Below are 12,503 nucleotides of genomic sequence, written 5' to 3' on the forward strand. Positions count from 1 at the left end.
TTTTTGAGGATTAATTTTATTATTGAACAACAACCATGTTCTCAATGAACCCAAAAAACTCATTAATATCAAAGCTGAATATTTTTGGAAGTAGTTTTTTAGTTTGTTTTTAGTTTTAGCTATTTTAGGGGGATATCTGTGTGTGCAGGTGACTATTACTGTGCATAATTATTAGGCAACTTAACAAAAAACAAATATATACCCATTTCAATTATTTATTTTTACCAGTGAAATTAATATAACATCTCAACATTCACAAATATACATTTCTGACATTCAAAAACAAAACAAAAACAAATCAGTGACCAATATAGCCACCTTTCTTTGCAAGGACACTCAAAAGCCTGCCATCCATGGATTCTGTCATTGTTTTGATCTGTTCACCATCAACATTGCGTGCAGCAGCAACCACAGCCTCCCAGACACTGTTCAGAGAGGTGTACTGTTTTCCCTCCTTGTAAATCTCACATTTGATGATGGACCACAGGTTCTCAATGGGGTTCAGATCAGGTGAACAAGGAGGCCATGTCATTAGATTTTCTCCTTTCTTGCCAGCCACGCTGTGGAGTACTTGGACGCGTGTGATGGAGCATTGTCCTGAAAATCATGTTTTTCTTGAAGGATGCAGACTTCTTCCTGTACCACTGCTTGAAGAAGGTGTCTTCCAGAAACTGGCAGTAGGACTGGGAGTTGAGCTTGACTCCATCCTCAACCCGAAAAGGCCCCACAAGCTCATCTTTGATGATACCAGCCCAAACCAGTACTCCACCTCCACCTTGCTGGCGTCTGAGTCGGACTGGAGCTCTCTGCCCTTTACCAATCCAGCCACGGGCCCATCCATCTGGCCCATCAAGACTCACTCTCATTTCATCAGTCCATAAAACCTTAGAAAAATCAGTCTTGAGATATTTCTTGGCCCAGTCTTGACGTTTCAGCTTGTGTGTTTTGTTCAGTGGTGGTCGTCTTTCAGCCTTTCTTACCTTGGCCATGTCTCTGAGTATTGCACACCTTGTGCTTTTGGGCACTCCAGTGATGTTGCAGCTCTGAAATATGGCCAAACTGGTGGCAAGTGGCATCTTGGCAGCTGCACGCTTGACTTTTCTCAGTTCATGGGCAGTTATTTTGCACCTTGGTTTTTCCACACGCTTCTTGCGACCCTGTTGACTATTTTGAATGAAACGCTTGATTGTTCGATGATCACGCTTCAGAAGCTTTGCAATTTTAAGAGTGCTGCATCCCTCTGCAAGATATCTTACTATTTTTGACTTTTCTGAGCCTGTCAAGTCCTTCTTTTGACCCATTTTGCCAAAGGAAAGGAAGTTGCCTAATAATTATGCACACCTAATATAGGGTGTTGATGTCATTAGACCACACCCCTTCTCATTACAGAAATGCACATCACCTAATATGCTTAATTGGTAGTAGGCTTTCGAGCCTATACAGCTTGGAGTAAGACAACATGCATAAAGAGGATGATGTGGTCAAAATACTCATTTGCCTAATAATTCTGCACTCCCTGTACATCCCTAAATCATTTATAGAAACATAGAATGTGTCAGCAGATAAGAACCATTTGGCCCATCTAGTCTGCCCAATATACTGAGTACTATGGATAGCCCCCGGCCCTATCTTATATGAAGGATGGCCTTATGCCTATCCCATGCATGCTTAAGCTCCTTCACTGTATTTGCAGTTACCACTTCTGCAGGAAGGCTATTCCATGCATCCATTACTCTCTCGGTAAAGTAATACTTCCTGATATTACTTTTAAACCTTTGCCCCTCTAATTTAAAACTATGTCCTCTTGTAGCAGTTTTTCTTCTTTTAAATATTGTCTCCTCCTTTACCGAGTTGATTCCCTTTATGTATTTAAAAGTTTCTATCATATCCCCTCTGTCTCGTCTTTCTTCCAAGCTATACATTTCTAGCTACAAAACAAGATATCTTTTCTCTTTATGAAATCATTCAATGCTGCCCTTGCTAATGAATTCTACAAGTAGTCTTCTCTTTACTATAATTTGTTTTTCTAAATTTGTAATATTGCCACATACAGTTTTGCTAATTTTATCACTACAATGATTATTGCACAGAGGACACAAAAATTAAAAATAAAATTGTGAGAATGGCACAAGATATTATTTTGAATATAAATTCCGTTGATGTTACCGATTTGTAAAGGTTATACACAACTCACACAATGTGAAGGTTTTTCATGAAAACACACAGATTTGCCCTTGACCTACATATGCAAAGAATAAAGGACAGTATAGATTCAGAATCACAGAAGGCTGGTTTCAAGAGACAAAACACAAAACTTCAACTGGATGATCATTTGTCATTTTTCCCTAGAACTGATGTTACAGATGTGCAAATTGCATTTGTGAAGGTGTAATTGGTATTTTTATCTGTATGTGTCCATATGGTGTTGCATACAGGTATTGTATTAATTCCATGTACTTCTGTACAGGTACATAATATGCACTGAAGCAGTTTTAATATACAGGGATGAGCAAACCTGAACTACAAAGTTCGGGTTTGTATCAAACTTTGCGAGATCGCGTACCCAGACCCGAACTTTTTCACTGAAGTCCGGGTTCAGTGTCCAGGTGATCTTATTACATCAGGTCAAAGTTCGGGTTCGGGACTGAATGAAAGACCTTAATTCAATGTTTTTATCTAGTGTATATGGATAGGGATGAGCGAACCCGTGGAAGTTCAGGTTCGGCTGAACATCAGGTCAAAGTTCGGTTTCGGGACCCAAACTTGACCCCTGAACCCCATTGAAGTCAGTGGGGACCCAAACGTCACTTTATTATTTTCCGTTTTAACATCGTTATAACGGAAAATAATAGCATTAAGACAGAATGCAAAAGAATATGGCCATTTATGGGTTAAAAAACAAAAAACTCACCTTATCCACTTGATCGCGCTGCAGCAGTCTCTTCCATCTTCATTTAGCAGGACCTGCAATGTGCGCAATGACGTCACTGCGCTTACGTGGTGACATCATCACTTATATCACAAGTACTTTGGCAGGTCCTGCTGAATGAAGATAGAATAGACGGCTGCAGCATGATCAAGTGGATGAGGTGAGTTTTTTTAACCCCTAAACGGCCATATTCTTTTGCATTCTGTCTTAAGAATGCTATTATTTTCCGATATAACGATGTTAAAACGGAAAATAATAAAGTGACGTTTGGGTCCCCACTGACTTCAATGGGGTTCGGGGGTCAAGTTTGGGTCCCGAAACCGAACTTTGACCTGATGTTCAGCCGAACCTGAACTTCCACGGGTTCGCTCATCCCTATCCATATACACTAGATAAAAACATTGAATTAAGGTCTTTCATTCAGTCCTATTGCTATAGGTATATAAAATCCAGCATCTAGTGATGCAGTCTATCTTTTCAAACATGTGTGAAGGCGAAGGATGGGTCATTCTAAAGAGCTCACGTAATTTCATTTTGGTAGTGTAATAGGATGCCACTGATGCTTTAAATGAGTTTGTGAGATTTTTTTCCCTTCTACAGGGTGGCCCATAAAAAGTAGCCTGCCTCCAGCAATAGTATGAGAAGATGAACAAGCAAGTGGATTTTATTAATTTTTTTATTACCCACAAGAGATGCTAAAAGTGATCCCTGTTCACGTCTATGCAGGGAAATCACGTCTATGTGGGGAAATCTAAAACAGAAAGTGTTTGCTAACAATCCACATCCCCTGGATGAACTCAAGGAAATCATTACAAGCGCTGTCCAGAGCATCACAAGCAGTATCAGCCAACATAATCTGACGTGCCCAAAGATGCATAGACGTGAACGGGGACCACTTTCAGCATCTTTTGTGACTTGTGGGTAATTAAAGAAAAAACAATCCACTTACTTGTTCATCTGGTCATACTATCACTGAAGGTGGGCTACCTTTTCGTGGGCCACCCTGTAGATATATCACTGAAATAAAGTGGCCTAAATGGGAGAAAAATGCTGAAAAACCCCAAACACTGTATCGTGCTTTAACCGGTGGAACAATTCCTCCGCATGTGATCCGTTGCTAATGGTGATCCCCAGCAGAAATGCATACAATGGAGGATGATGTCGGCAGCAGACCACATGCACCACAAGAGCATCCTACACAAGATGAAATAATGTGTGGATGAAAATATAATACATAAATCACTGCGAATGGTGCACCACAATGACATGCAACTGACAACACTGGCTAATCCCTCAAGCTAATGTTAAAAACTGAGACTTTAGCCAATGTATTCCAGTCAGGAACACATCAGAGCCCTTTTGCACCACCGTCAAGGTATCTCAGTGTGGCATGGGTTCCTACCACTAGACTACCTATGGTGTGTAAAGACGGTCTAAAAAGGTGCTAAGATCCAGCCAAACTCCCACATACCTCCATAGTAAAATCACTCATGTAGTGGGAGAGATAAGAATGCAAGCCCCACCTATAACAGATCATTTGACACAGGCTACCAGGTGCAACAAAATGTTACCAGCAGTACGCAATTGTACATTCCAAACATATAAAGAAAAAAATATATATAAAAAATCCCTGAAATAAAGTGGCCAAAATGGGAGGAAATGCTCAAAAACCCCAAACACTGTAGCGTGCTTTTAACCGGGGGAGCAATTCCTCTGCATGTGATCCGTTGCTAACGGCAATCCCCAGCAGAAATGCATACAATGGAGGATGTCGGCAGTGGACCACATGCACCACAAGAGCATCCTACACAAGATAAAAGCATGTGTGGATAAAAATATAATACATAAATCACTGCGAAAGGTGCACCACAATGATATGCAACTGACAACACTGGCTAATCCCTCAAGCTGATGTTGTGGTGTGGTTGTGAGCATCGATATCAGATGGCGCTCAATGTGGGGCTCGAGAGAAAGTAACGTCTGTAGCCAAAAGTTTAGATTCCTGGAGCCTGGTGGATGACACTTAAAGACGGGGACTGCAGCCCCAAGGAGAAGATAAGAAAAGTGGTTGTTATCTTATCTACCTCTTGTTATACTCCACCGTGCTATGGTAGTCTTTTTTGCTGGTTGAACCCTAGTCACAAAGGAATTTTTGTTCACTCTGAGATAAGTATTTGTCCTCTCTGAGAAAGGGCGGGAGGGAGAGAAGGAGCGACCTGACAGTGGGACGAGTGAGAGGATTATAAGTTCCTGTACTGGCTTTCCCAAGGTGTGAAGGTCAGGGACAGATAGGATAATTCTGTGCTAGCAGACCAGACGTGGGAGCTAGTGGTCAAAGGTTGAGTCCGGTTGTGACTGGCCCTATCAGAGAACGTTGTGTGTGTCTCTAGTGTTTCCACATTATGGGAAGTACCGTGTCTTTGTTGCCTGGTGAATATACTGCTCTGCAGTTAGTGGCCGAGGGGGAAGGGAAAAAGCATGTGAAAAATTGTAAAAAACTGATGGAGATAGCAAGTTGTAATAAAGGCGGCAAGTTGGAACCAGAATTATGGAAGAAAGTTGTTAGAGACAAACAAGAGATTTTGAGTGATGAAGGATTGTTAGGAGCCGCACAAGCTTGGTACCATATGGCATGCAGATGGTGGATCAGAAAGATGAGAAGTTGAAAATATACAAAAGGAGAAGGGCGACCAGCGCCCTAAAATGGCACTGGCCCAGCTTGATGGATTTGTAGACAATGTGGGCAACAAAACCCTGATGTAAGAGACTTGTTTAGCATGTGGGGCTCCCCTCCCATCAGTGGGGGTGGAAGGAGAAACGGAAGGAGAAGCTGCACGGATTAGAGAAGGCAGGGATAAAGTATGGGAATCTTAACCCTAGGAGTACTAGTACGGTGGCATCTTGATTTAGGGAGGAAGCTAGTCTGGAAAAGATTCAGTAGGACACGTGGTTGGATAAAGGATCCTGCCAGAACCTCTTTTAGGGACTGATGTTTTGCAAGCACTGGGAGCCCATATACACTTTGACCCCGATGGCACTGCCCGTGTAGAAGAAGTATTATGTCCCTTAATAGCGACACTAGGCCTGCCTGAGGCTAAAACTCCAATAGTGCCAAACCCGCATACCTTAGTGTCACATGTTCTATCCACCGCTACGTGCTTCACAGTGATAGACCTGGCAAATGCTTTCTTTAGTGTCCCGCTGCACCAAGACTGTCAGTTTCTGTTTGCCTTTACATTTAAGGGTAACCAGTATACTTGGACCATCCTGCCTCAGGGAGCTCAGAACTTCCCGACCATGTATACACAGGCTCTGCAATCTGTCCTTACAAACTGGGCACCTCCCGGCTCAGTAGTCCTGTTACAATACGTGGTTGATTTTCTCCTGTGCGCTGAAGACCATGAAATTTGCTGTGAAGCAACTATATCTCTTAATTTTCCTACATCAGAATGGATGTAAAGCCTCAAAACAGAAGCTGCAGTTTTGTAAAAACAAGCTTGTATTTCTAGGACACTGTCTCTCCCATGGAGCTCGCCACCTAACCCCAGAAAGAAACGAGGCTGTTGAAAGGATACAAGTGCCCAAAGGAGCACAAAGCCTAAGGGTGTTTTTGGGGCTGGTGTCATACTGTCGCCCCTGGATTAGACATGCCTCCATGTTAATGCAGCCTCTATATGATTGTCTGTCATCTGACCCACTTCACCTGACAGAAGAGGCAGTGAATAATTTTCATACATTGAAGCTGTGCATAACCTCGGCCCCAGTCCTGGGTATTCCAAAATATGATGAGGAATTCCAGTTGTTCTGTTCAGAAGTGCAGGGTCACAGCACGGCTGTACTGACTCAGAAACATGGTGACCGCCAGCTGCCAGTGGCGTACTTTTCAGCCAGATTAGATCCTGTCGCCAGATAAGCCCCCTCCTGTGTCAGGGCGATAGGGGCAGTGCAGGCAATGATAGAAAAAGCCTCAGAAATTGTGTTAGACTACCCGGTGATTGTACAAAGTCCTCATGACATATAGTGCATATTAACACAGGTTCAACCCAAGCATATTTCTATGGCTAGGCAACTTAGACTCCAGTGTGCACTCCTCATGCCCTCTCACATTTCTTTCAAAAGATGTACTACTCTGAATCCAGCTACTTTGTTACCAATCACAGATTCAGAAATGGGGGAAGGGGGCATAGAAGGTACAGGCATCCTCCTAAATGGCATGATGGAACATGACCCCCATGACTGTGTACAATTAATGCCAAATGAAACGTCAGGATTAAATAACCCTGATTTTGAGTATTTTGTAGATGGAAGCAGGTTGATGGGAGAGGACGGCCGGTTCCACAATGGATATGCAGTGGTCACACAGCATGAGGTAGGGTAAGCTGAACCACGCCCACCTCACGTCAGCGCAAGAGGCGGAGTTGAAGGCACTCACTGAGGCAAGTAAATTGGCCAAGTGGAAGAAGGTGAACATCTACATGGACTCAAGGTATGCTTTTGGTATTGCACATGACTATGGACCCATATGTCAGGCAACAGACTTTCTAACATCAGCAGGTCAGCCAATTAAAAATTAAGACTCTGTACTTGAACTTATAAACTCTCTGTTATTACCAGAGGATGTCGCTATTATTAAGGTAAAGGCTCACACAAGACGTACCACGGTAAAAGCAAAAGGCAATGATCGAGCAGACAAGGCAGCCAAACAAGCTGCACTCCAGCGACTAAATGCTGACGACCCTGGTGAGAGCCTTGAGACCTGAGGACATTTCAGTAAGTACATTTAAAAGAATGCTCGAACAAGCCCCTCCTGAGGAAAAAGAACTTTGGGCAAAACAAGGGGCCAAACCTAATGAACATGGAATTTGGAGAAAAGGACACAATTTGTCTACCGCGCACTCTATACCCAGCTATGGCTCAGGAGGCCCATGGGCCCACTCAACTATCAAAAGATGCCATGGTAAAAGGTTAATGCAGGGTGGATTGCTCCAGGATTTTTTACAGTAGCCGCTCGGTTTGTACAAGGATGTATGGTCTGTGGATTGAACAATCCCGGTCAAGTGGTGAGGACTCCAAGCAAGCAAACCTCTAGGCCACTTTACCAGTGCCAGAGACTGCAGATAGACTATATACAACTGCCTAAGGTAAGAGTATATGAATTTGTCCTTGTGTGTGGATCTCTTTTCAGGGTGGCTGGAAACCTTCCCAGTATCAAAGGCAAAAAAAATCTGATTGAGGCAGGGGTGCGATGTACCTAGAATATAATTTGTATATAGTGCATTTGTATTGTGCAGCATACCACAGATATACAGAGGAACAAACGCCATTGGGACAACTAATTGCAACTGGTGTGATATACCAGTTGCCCCCCCCAAAAAAAGGATTAAGGGGTTCTATATACCTGCTTCCACAAATACTGCTCTTCTCTAGGGACTTTGGCGCAGGGTCATTTTGAAAATGAAAGGCAGAGGAAGAGGCAGGCCATTCTGCAGGGGTGGTAGGGGGAGAAAAGGGAGGGGGGTCGGGCAGGTGCACCAGGCCGAAGCCTAAGTTGGAGAAAGTGCGTGCGATTACGTAAAAGGACGCACCAGAGTTGGTTGAGTGGCTCACTCAGCTTTCCGCTTCTGCACCCTCCTCACTCTCTGCTGTGTGCACCCCCAAAGACACCACCACCACCATAGCCCCTCCACTCGAGTCAGAGGAATTATTTTCCCATCAATTTCCAGACCTTGCCAATGCGCAACCATTTTTGGAATCTGATGAGGAAGAGGAGGTAGCAACGGCCACCACCCAGCGGTCTAAAGACAGTACCCAGATCACCTGCTGTTGCTGCCTACTCAGAGATCTGTAATGTCAGTGTTGGTAAAGGTGACGATGATGCATCGATAGACGTCACGTGGGTGCCCACAAGAGAGAAAGAGGAGGGGAGTTCAGAGGGAGAGACGGAGCATCAGATAGGGAGGAGAAGGGGGAGAAACAGGGAGAACTTGCAGTGCACAGGAGGCAAAAAGCAGAGCGCAAATGTATCTGGAGCAAGCCATCCACCATGCACGGTCACATCTTGCTGGCTCCGCAGTGTGGGCTTTTTTTAATATGTCAGCTGCTGACAATAGTGTTGCCATCTGCAGCCTGTGCTGTCAACGCATAAGTCGCGATAAGCCCACCACTCACCTAGGGACGACTGCCTTAAGAAGGCACCCGGCCTCCCATCACTGAGCCCAGTGGGAGCAACGCCGTCAGAACAAAGCCACACTACCGGCACTCCACGTCCTTCATCTTCTCCTTCTATTTTTCCTCCACTCCACCTTCCACCGTGCCGTTGTAGCGTTCATCTGGTACAAGGCAGGCTTCCGTGGCCCAAATGTTTGAGCGTAAAAAGTTGATGACGCCGGATAACCATCTTGCCCAACGGCTGACCGCTGGCTTGTCAGAACTGCTAGCCCACCAACTATTGCTCTATAAATTGGTCTACTCGGAGGCCTTTAGAAAATTTGTGGTCATTGGCACACCGCAATGGAAGGTCCCCGGAAGGAAATATTTCTCCTAGAAGGGCATCCCTGAACTATATGGCCACGTTCAGCGGCAAGTCAGATATATCTCTGGCACACAGTGTTGGTGCCAAGATACATCTGACCACAGACACATGGTCTAGCAAACACGGGCAGGGAAGGTACATAACTTATTGCCCACCGGGTGAACCTTCTGACAGCAGTCAAGCATGTAACCCGTTGCACCAGTGTGGATTTGGTGTTACCGCCACGGATTGCATGCAGGCCTGCCTCTTCTCCTCCTCCGTCTCCACCTTGGCTGACTCCTTTTCCACTGCTACTGCCTCTTCCGCTGCACCCGCCAAGCTCCCCAGAACCTATTCGACGTGCCAGGTGAGACGTTGCCATGCTGTGCTGCGGCTGTTGTGTCTGGAAATCAAGAGCCACACCGATCCTGCACTGCTTTCAGCTCTGCGGTCACAGGCAGATCAGTGGCTAACCCCGCTCAATTTCACAGTTGGTAAAGTGGTGCGCGACAACAGTGCCAATATGCTGAGAGTACTAAAACAGGGCAAAATGACACACGTGCCGTGCATGGCACATGTCCTGAACTTAGTCGTGCAGCGATTCGGTGCCAAATACCCCGGGGTCCAGGAAAAGCTCTGTCCATTTTAGAAGATCTTACACGGCCATGGCTCGCCTTGCTGACGTTCAGCGGCGGCACCACTTGCACGTCAGAATTTATGACTGCCCGACACGCTGGAACTCCACCTTGTACATGCTTTATAGGCTGCTCCAGCATAAACATCCTTTAACGACTACCTGTACGAACTCTGCGACAGGACAGGTTCTGGCGAGCTTGGTTTCTTTTCACCGCGCCAGTGGCTGCTCATGCGCGATCAGGGCGCCATCAGTGACTTCGTACCTTACGCCTTCTTTCTGGAGTGTGCATTGCGTCATGTCAATGATCAAGCTGTCGAGGAGCAGGAAGATGAGGAAGTCGCAATGCAGAATGAACTCCCAGGGGGAACTACTCCATCTGAGGCAAGTCAGCAGGAGTCAGAGGAGGATGGTGCCTGGGGGTGTAGGTAGGGTTGCCACCCGTCCGGGATTGTAATCCTGTGCCCGGGTACAAGCTTTTCTTAGACCCGGGCACAGGATTATTCATTCAAACTGCAGTGTGGACGGATGGCATATTTAAGCTGTCACTCACTGCAGCGGCCGGGTGATCAGCTGAGCGCAGCGCTCCCGAGCCTCCCCCCTCCTCCCTCCAGTCTACACTACAGTGATGCGGCTGCCAGGCAGCGCAGCTGCTCACTCACTGTTCAGTGTCTCCGGTCTCCCTCGCTCCTCCCCTGCCTGCCTCCCAGTCCCTCCCTCCCTCTCTCTGATAAGGAAGTCAGGTCCGTGGGAGAATTGAAATCATTCTTCTTCTCCTCTCCAGTCCAGCTCCAGCAGCCTGCCCATGTAGTGCCCAGCCCAGTGCCCACTGTGCCCTGCCTGCAGACAACCTGACCAAGACAGTCCTGACTCTGAATCCTGACACCTGTCCTAGATAGTCACTCACTTATTTCTAAAAAGGTATAAATATAAAACATTTGAATTGTGTAATTGTATGTAACAGTGTGGGCTTCTGTCACCCCACTAAACTCTTTTTTTTTTGCCTTCTTATAATCCCCATACTGTGATATATGAATACATACTGTTATTAGTCATTTTGGTTCAGTAGTTAATGAATAAAACAGACTTTTATAATATGTAAATTACCTGTCTACCAGCAAGTAGGGCGGTTACTTGCTGGCAGCAGCCGCATCCTCCTATAATAAAGACGCCCCCTCCGCATGTTGATTGACAGGGCCAGCGGACGGGATCTTTCTCTGGCTGGCCCTGTCTGCTATCAAGATATTGCGCCTGCGCCGTAACAGTATTCAGTCGGCGCAGGCGCACTGAGAGGAGGACGCTCGCTCGGCCGCTCCATCCTCAGTGCGCCTGCGCCGGGTGTAGATGTGACGTCATCAGCGCAGGCACACTGAGGAAGGAGCGGCCGAGCGAGCGTCCTCTCAGTGCGCCTGCGCCGACTGAATACTGTTATGGCGCAGGCGCGAGATCTTGAACGGGACAGCGCAGGCGTGGGATCAGGGGCGTAACGATCGCGGTGCGACAGCGACCAGGGGTGGAGACGGGAGATGGTTGGAGGCGGGACATGGGCGTGGCTGGAGGCGGGGCCTGGAAGGGGGCCCTCCCTCCCTTCTGTTCGGGTTTGGCTTGAAGAAAAGGTGGCAACCCTGGGGGGGGGGGGGAAGGATGAGCAAAGGAGAAAGAAGACCAGGCTTGAAACTTTTCAGGGATCCCTGGTGTTGTCCGTGGATGGGGGAAGGAGACAGAGAACGACATTCTCCTGGGCAATGGGCAGGAGCCAGGCCGTTCCACCACTTCCAATTTTGTGCAAATGGGGCCTTCATGCTCCAGTTTGAAGAGGGACCACCGTATAAAAAGCATAAAGGGCAAGGACCAGTACTGGGTGGCAACATACTTAAAACCCTGGTACAAACATAAAATGGCGGACATGTTATCAGCATCACAGAGGGCTGTCAGAATGCAGCATTTCCAGGCCTTGCTGTGAGAGATGCTGCATTCTGCTGTTGCGGGCACTGGCAGAGGAATTTCCACCCATAGAGAAACAGTTGCGAGTACCAATCCTACAGCGCATGTAAAAAGAGGGCGGTTTGAAGATGTGTTGGTCACTTCAGATATGAGATCATTCTTGCAGCCAATTCATCGACAGCCGCTCCGGATCCAGCCTCAGGGAACGACTAGACCGACAGATGTCCACCCCTTTTAGCAGTCACCCCTTTAGTGAATGGAGTAGAAATGGAGGGCCACAGCAGAATTTCCAGCAATTTCTTCTTTATTGTCGAAAACTTCACAGCATAGTGTAAAAACAATGGCAACGTTTCGGCTAAGTATAGCCTTTGTCAAGCATATGTTACAAATGAAAAACCAACATATAAATCTAAAAAACTAGTAACTCCCACAATCGTAATGATCCAATCGACAGTTAGATCGAATGACACACCTACATAAAGTCT

This window comes from Bufo bufo, chromosome 2 (assembly GCF_905171765.1).
Source record: "Bufo bufo chromosome 2, aBufBuf1.1, whole genome shotgun sequence".
NCBI lineage: Eukaryota > Metazoa > Chordata > Amphibia > Anura > Bufonidae > Bufo > Bufo bufo.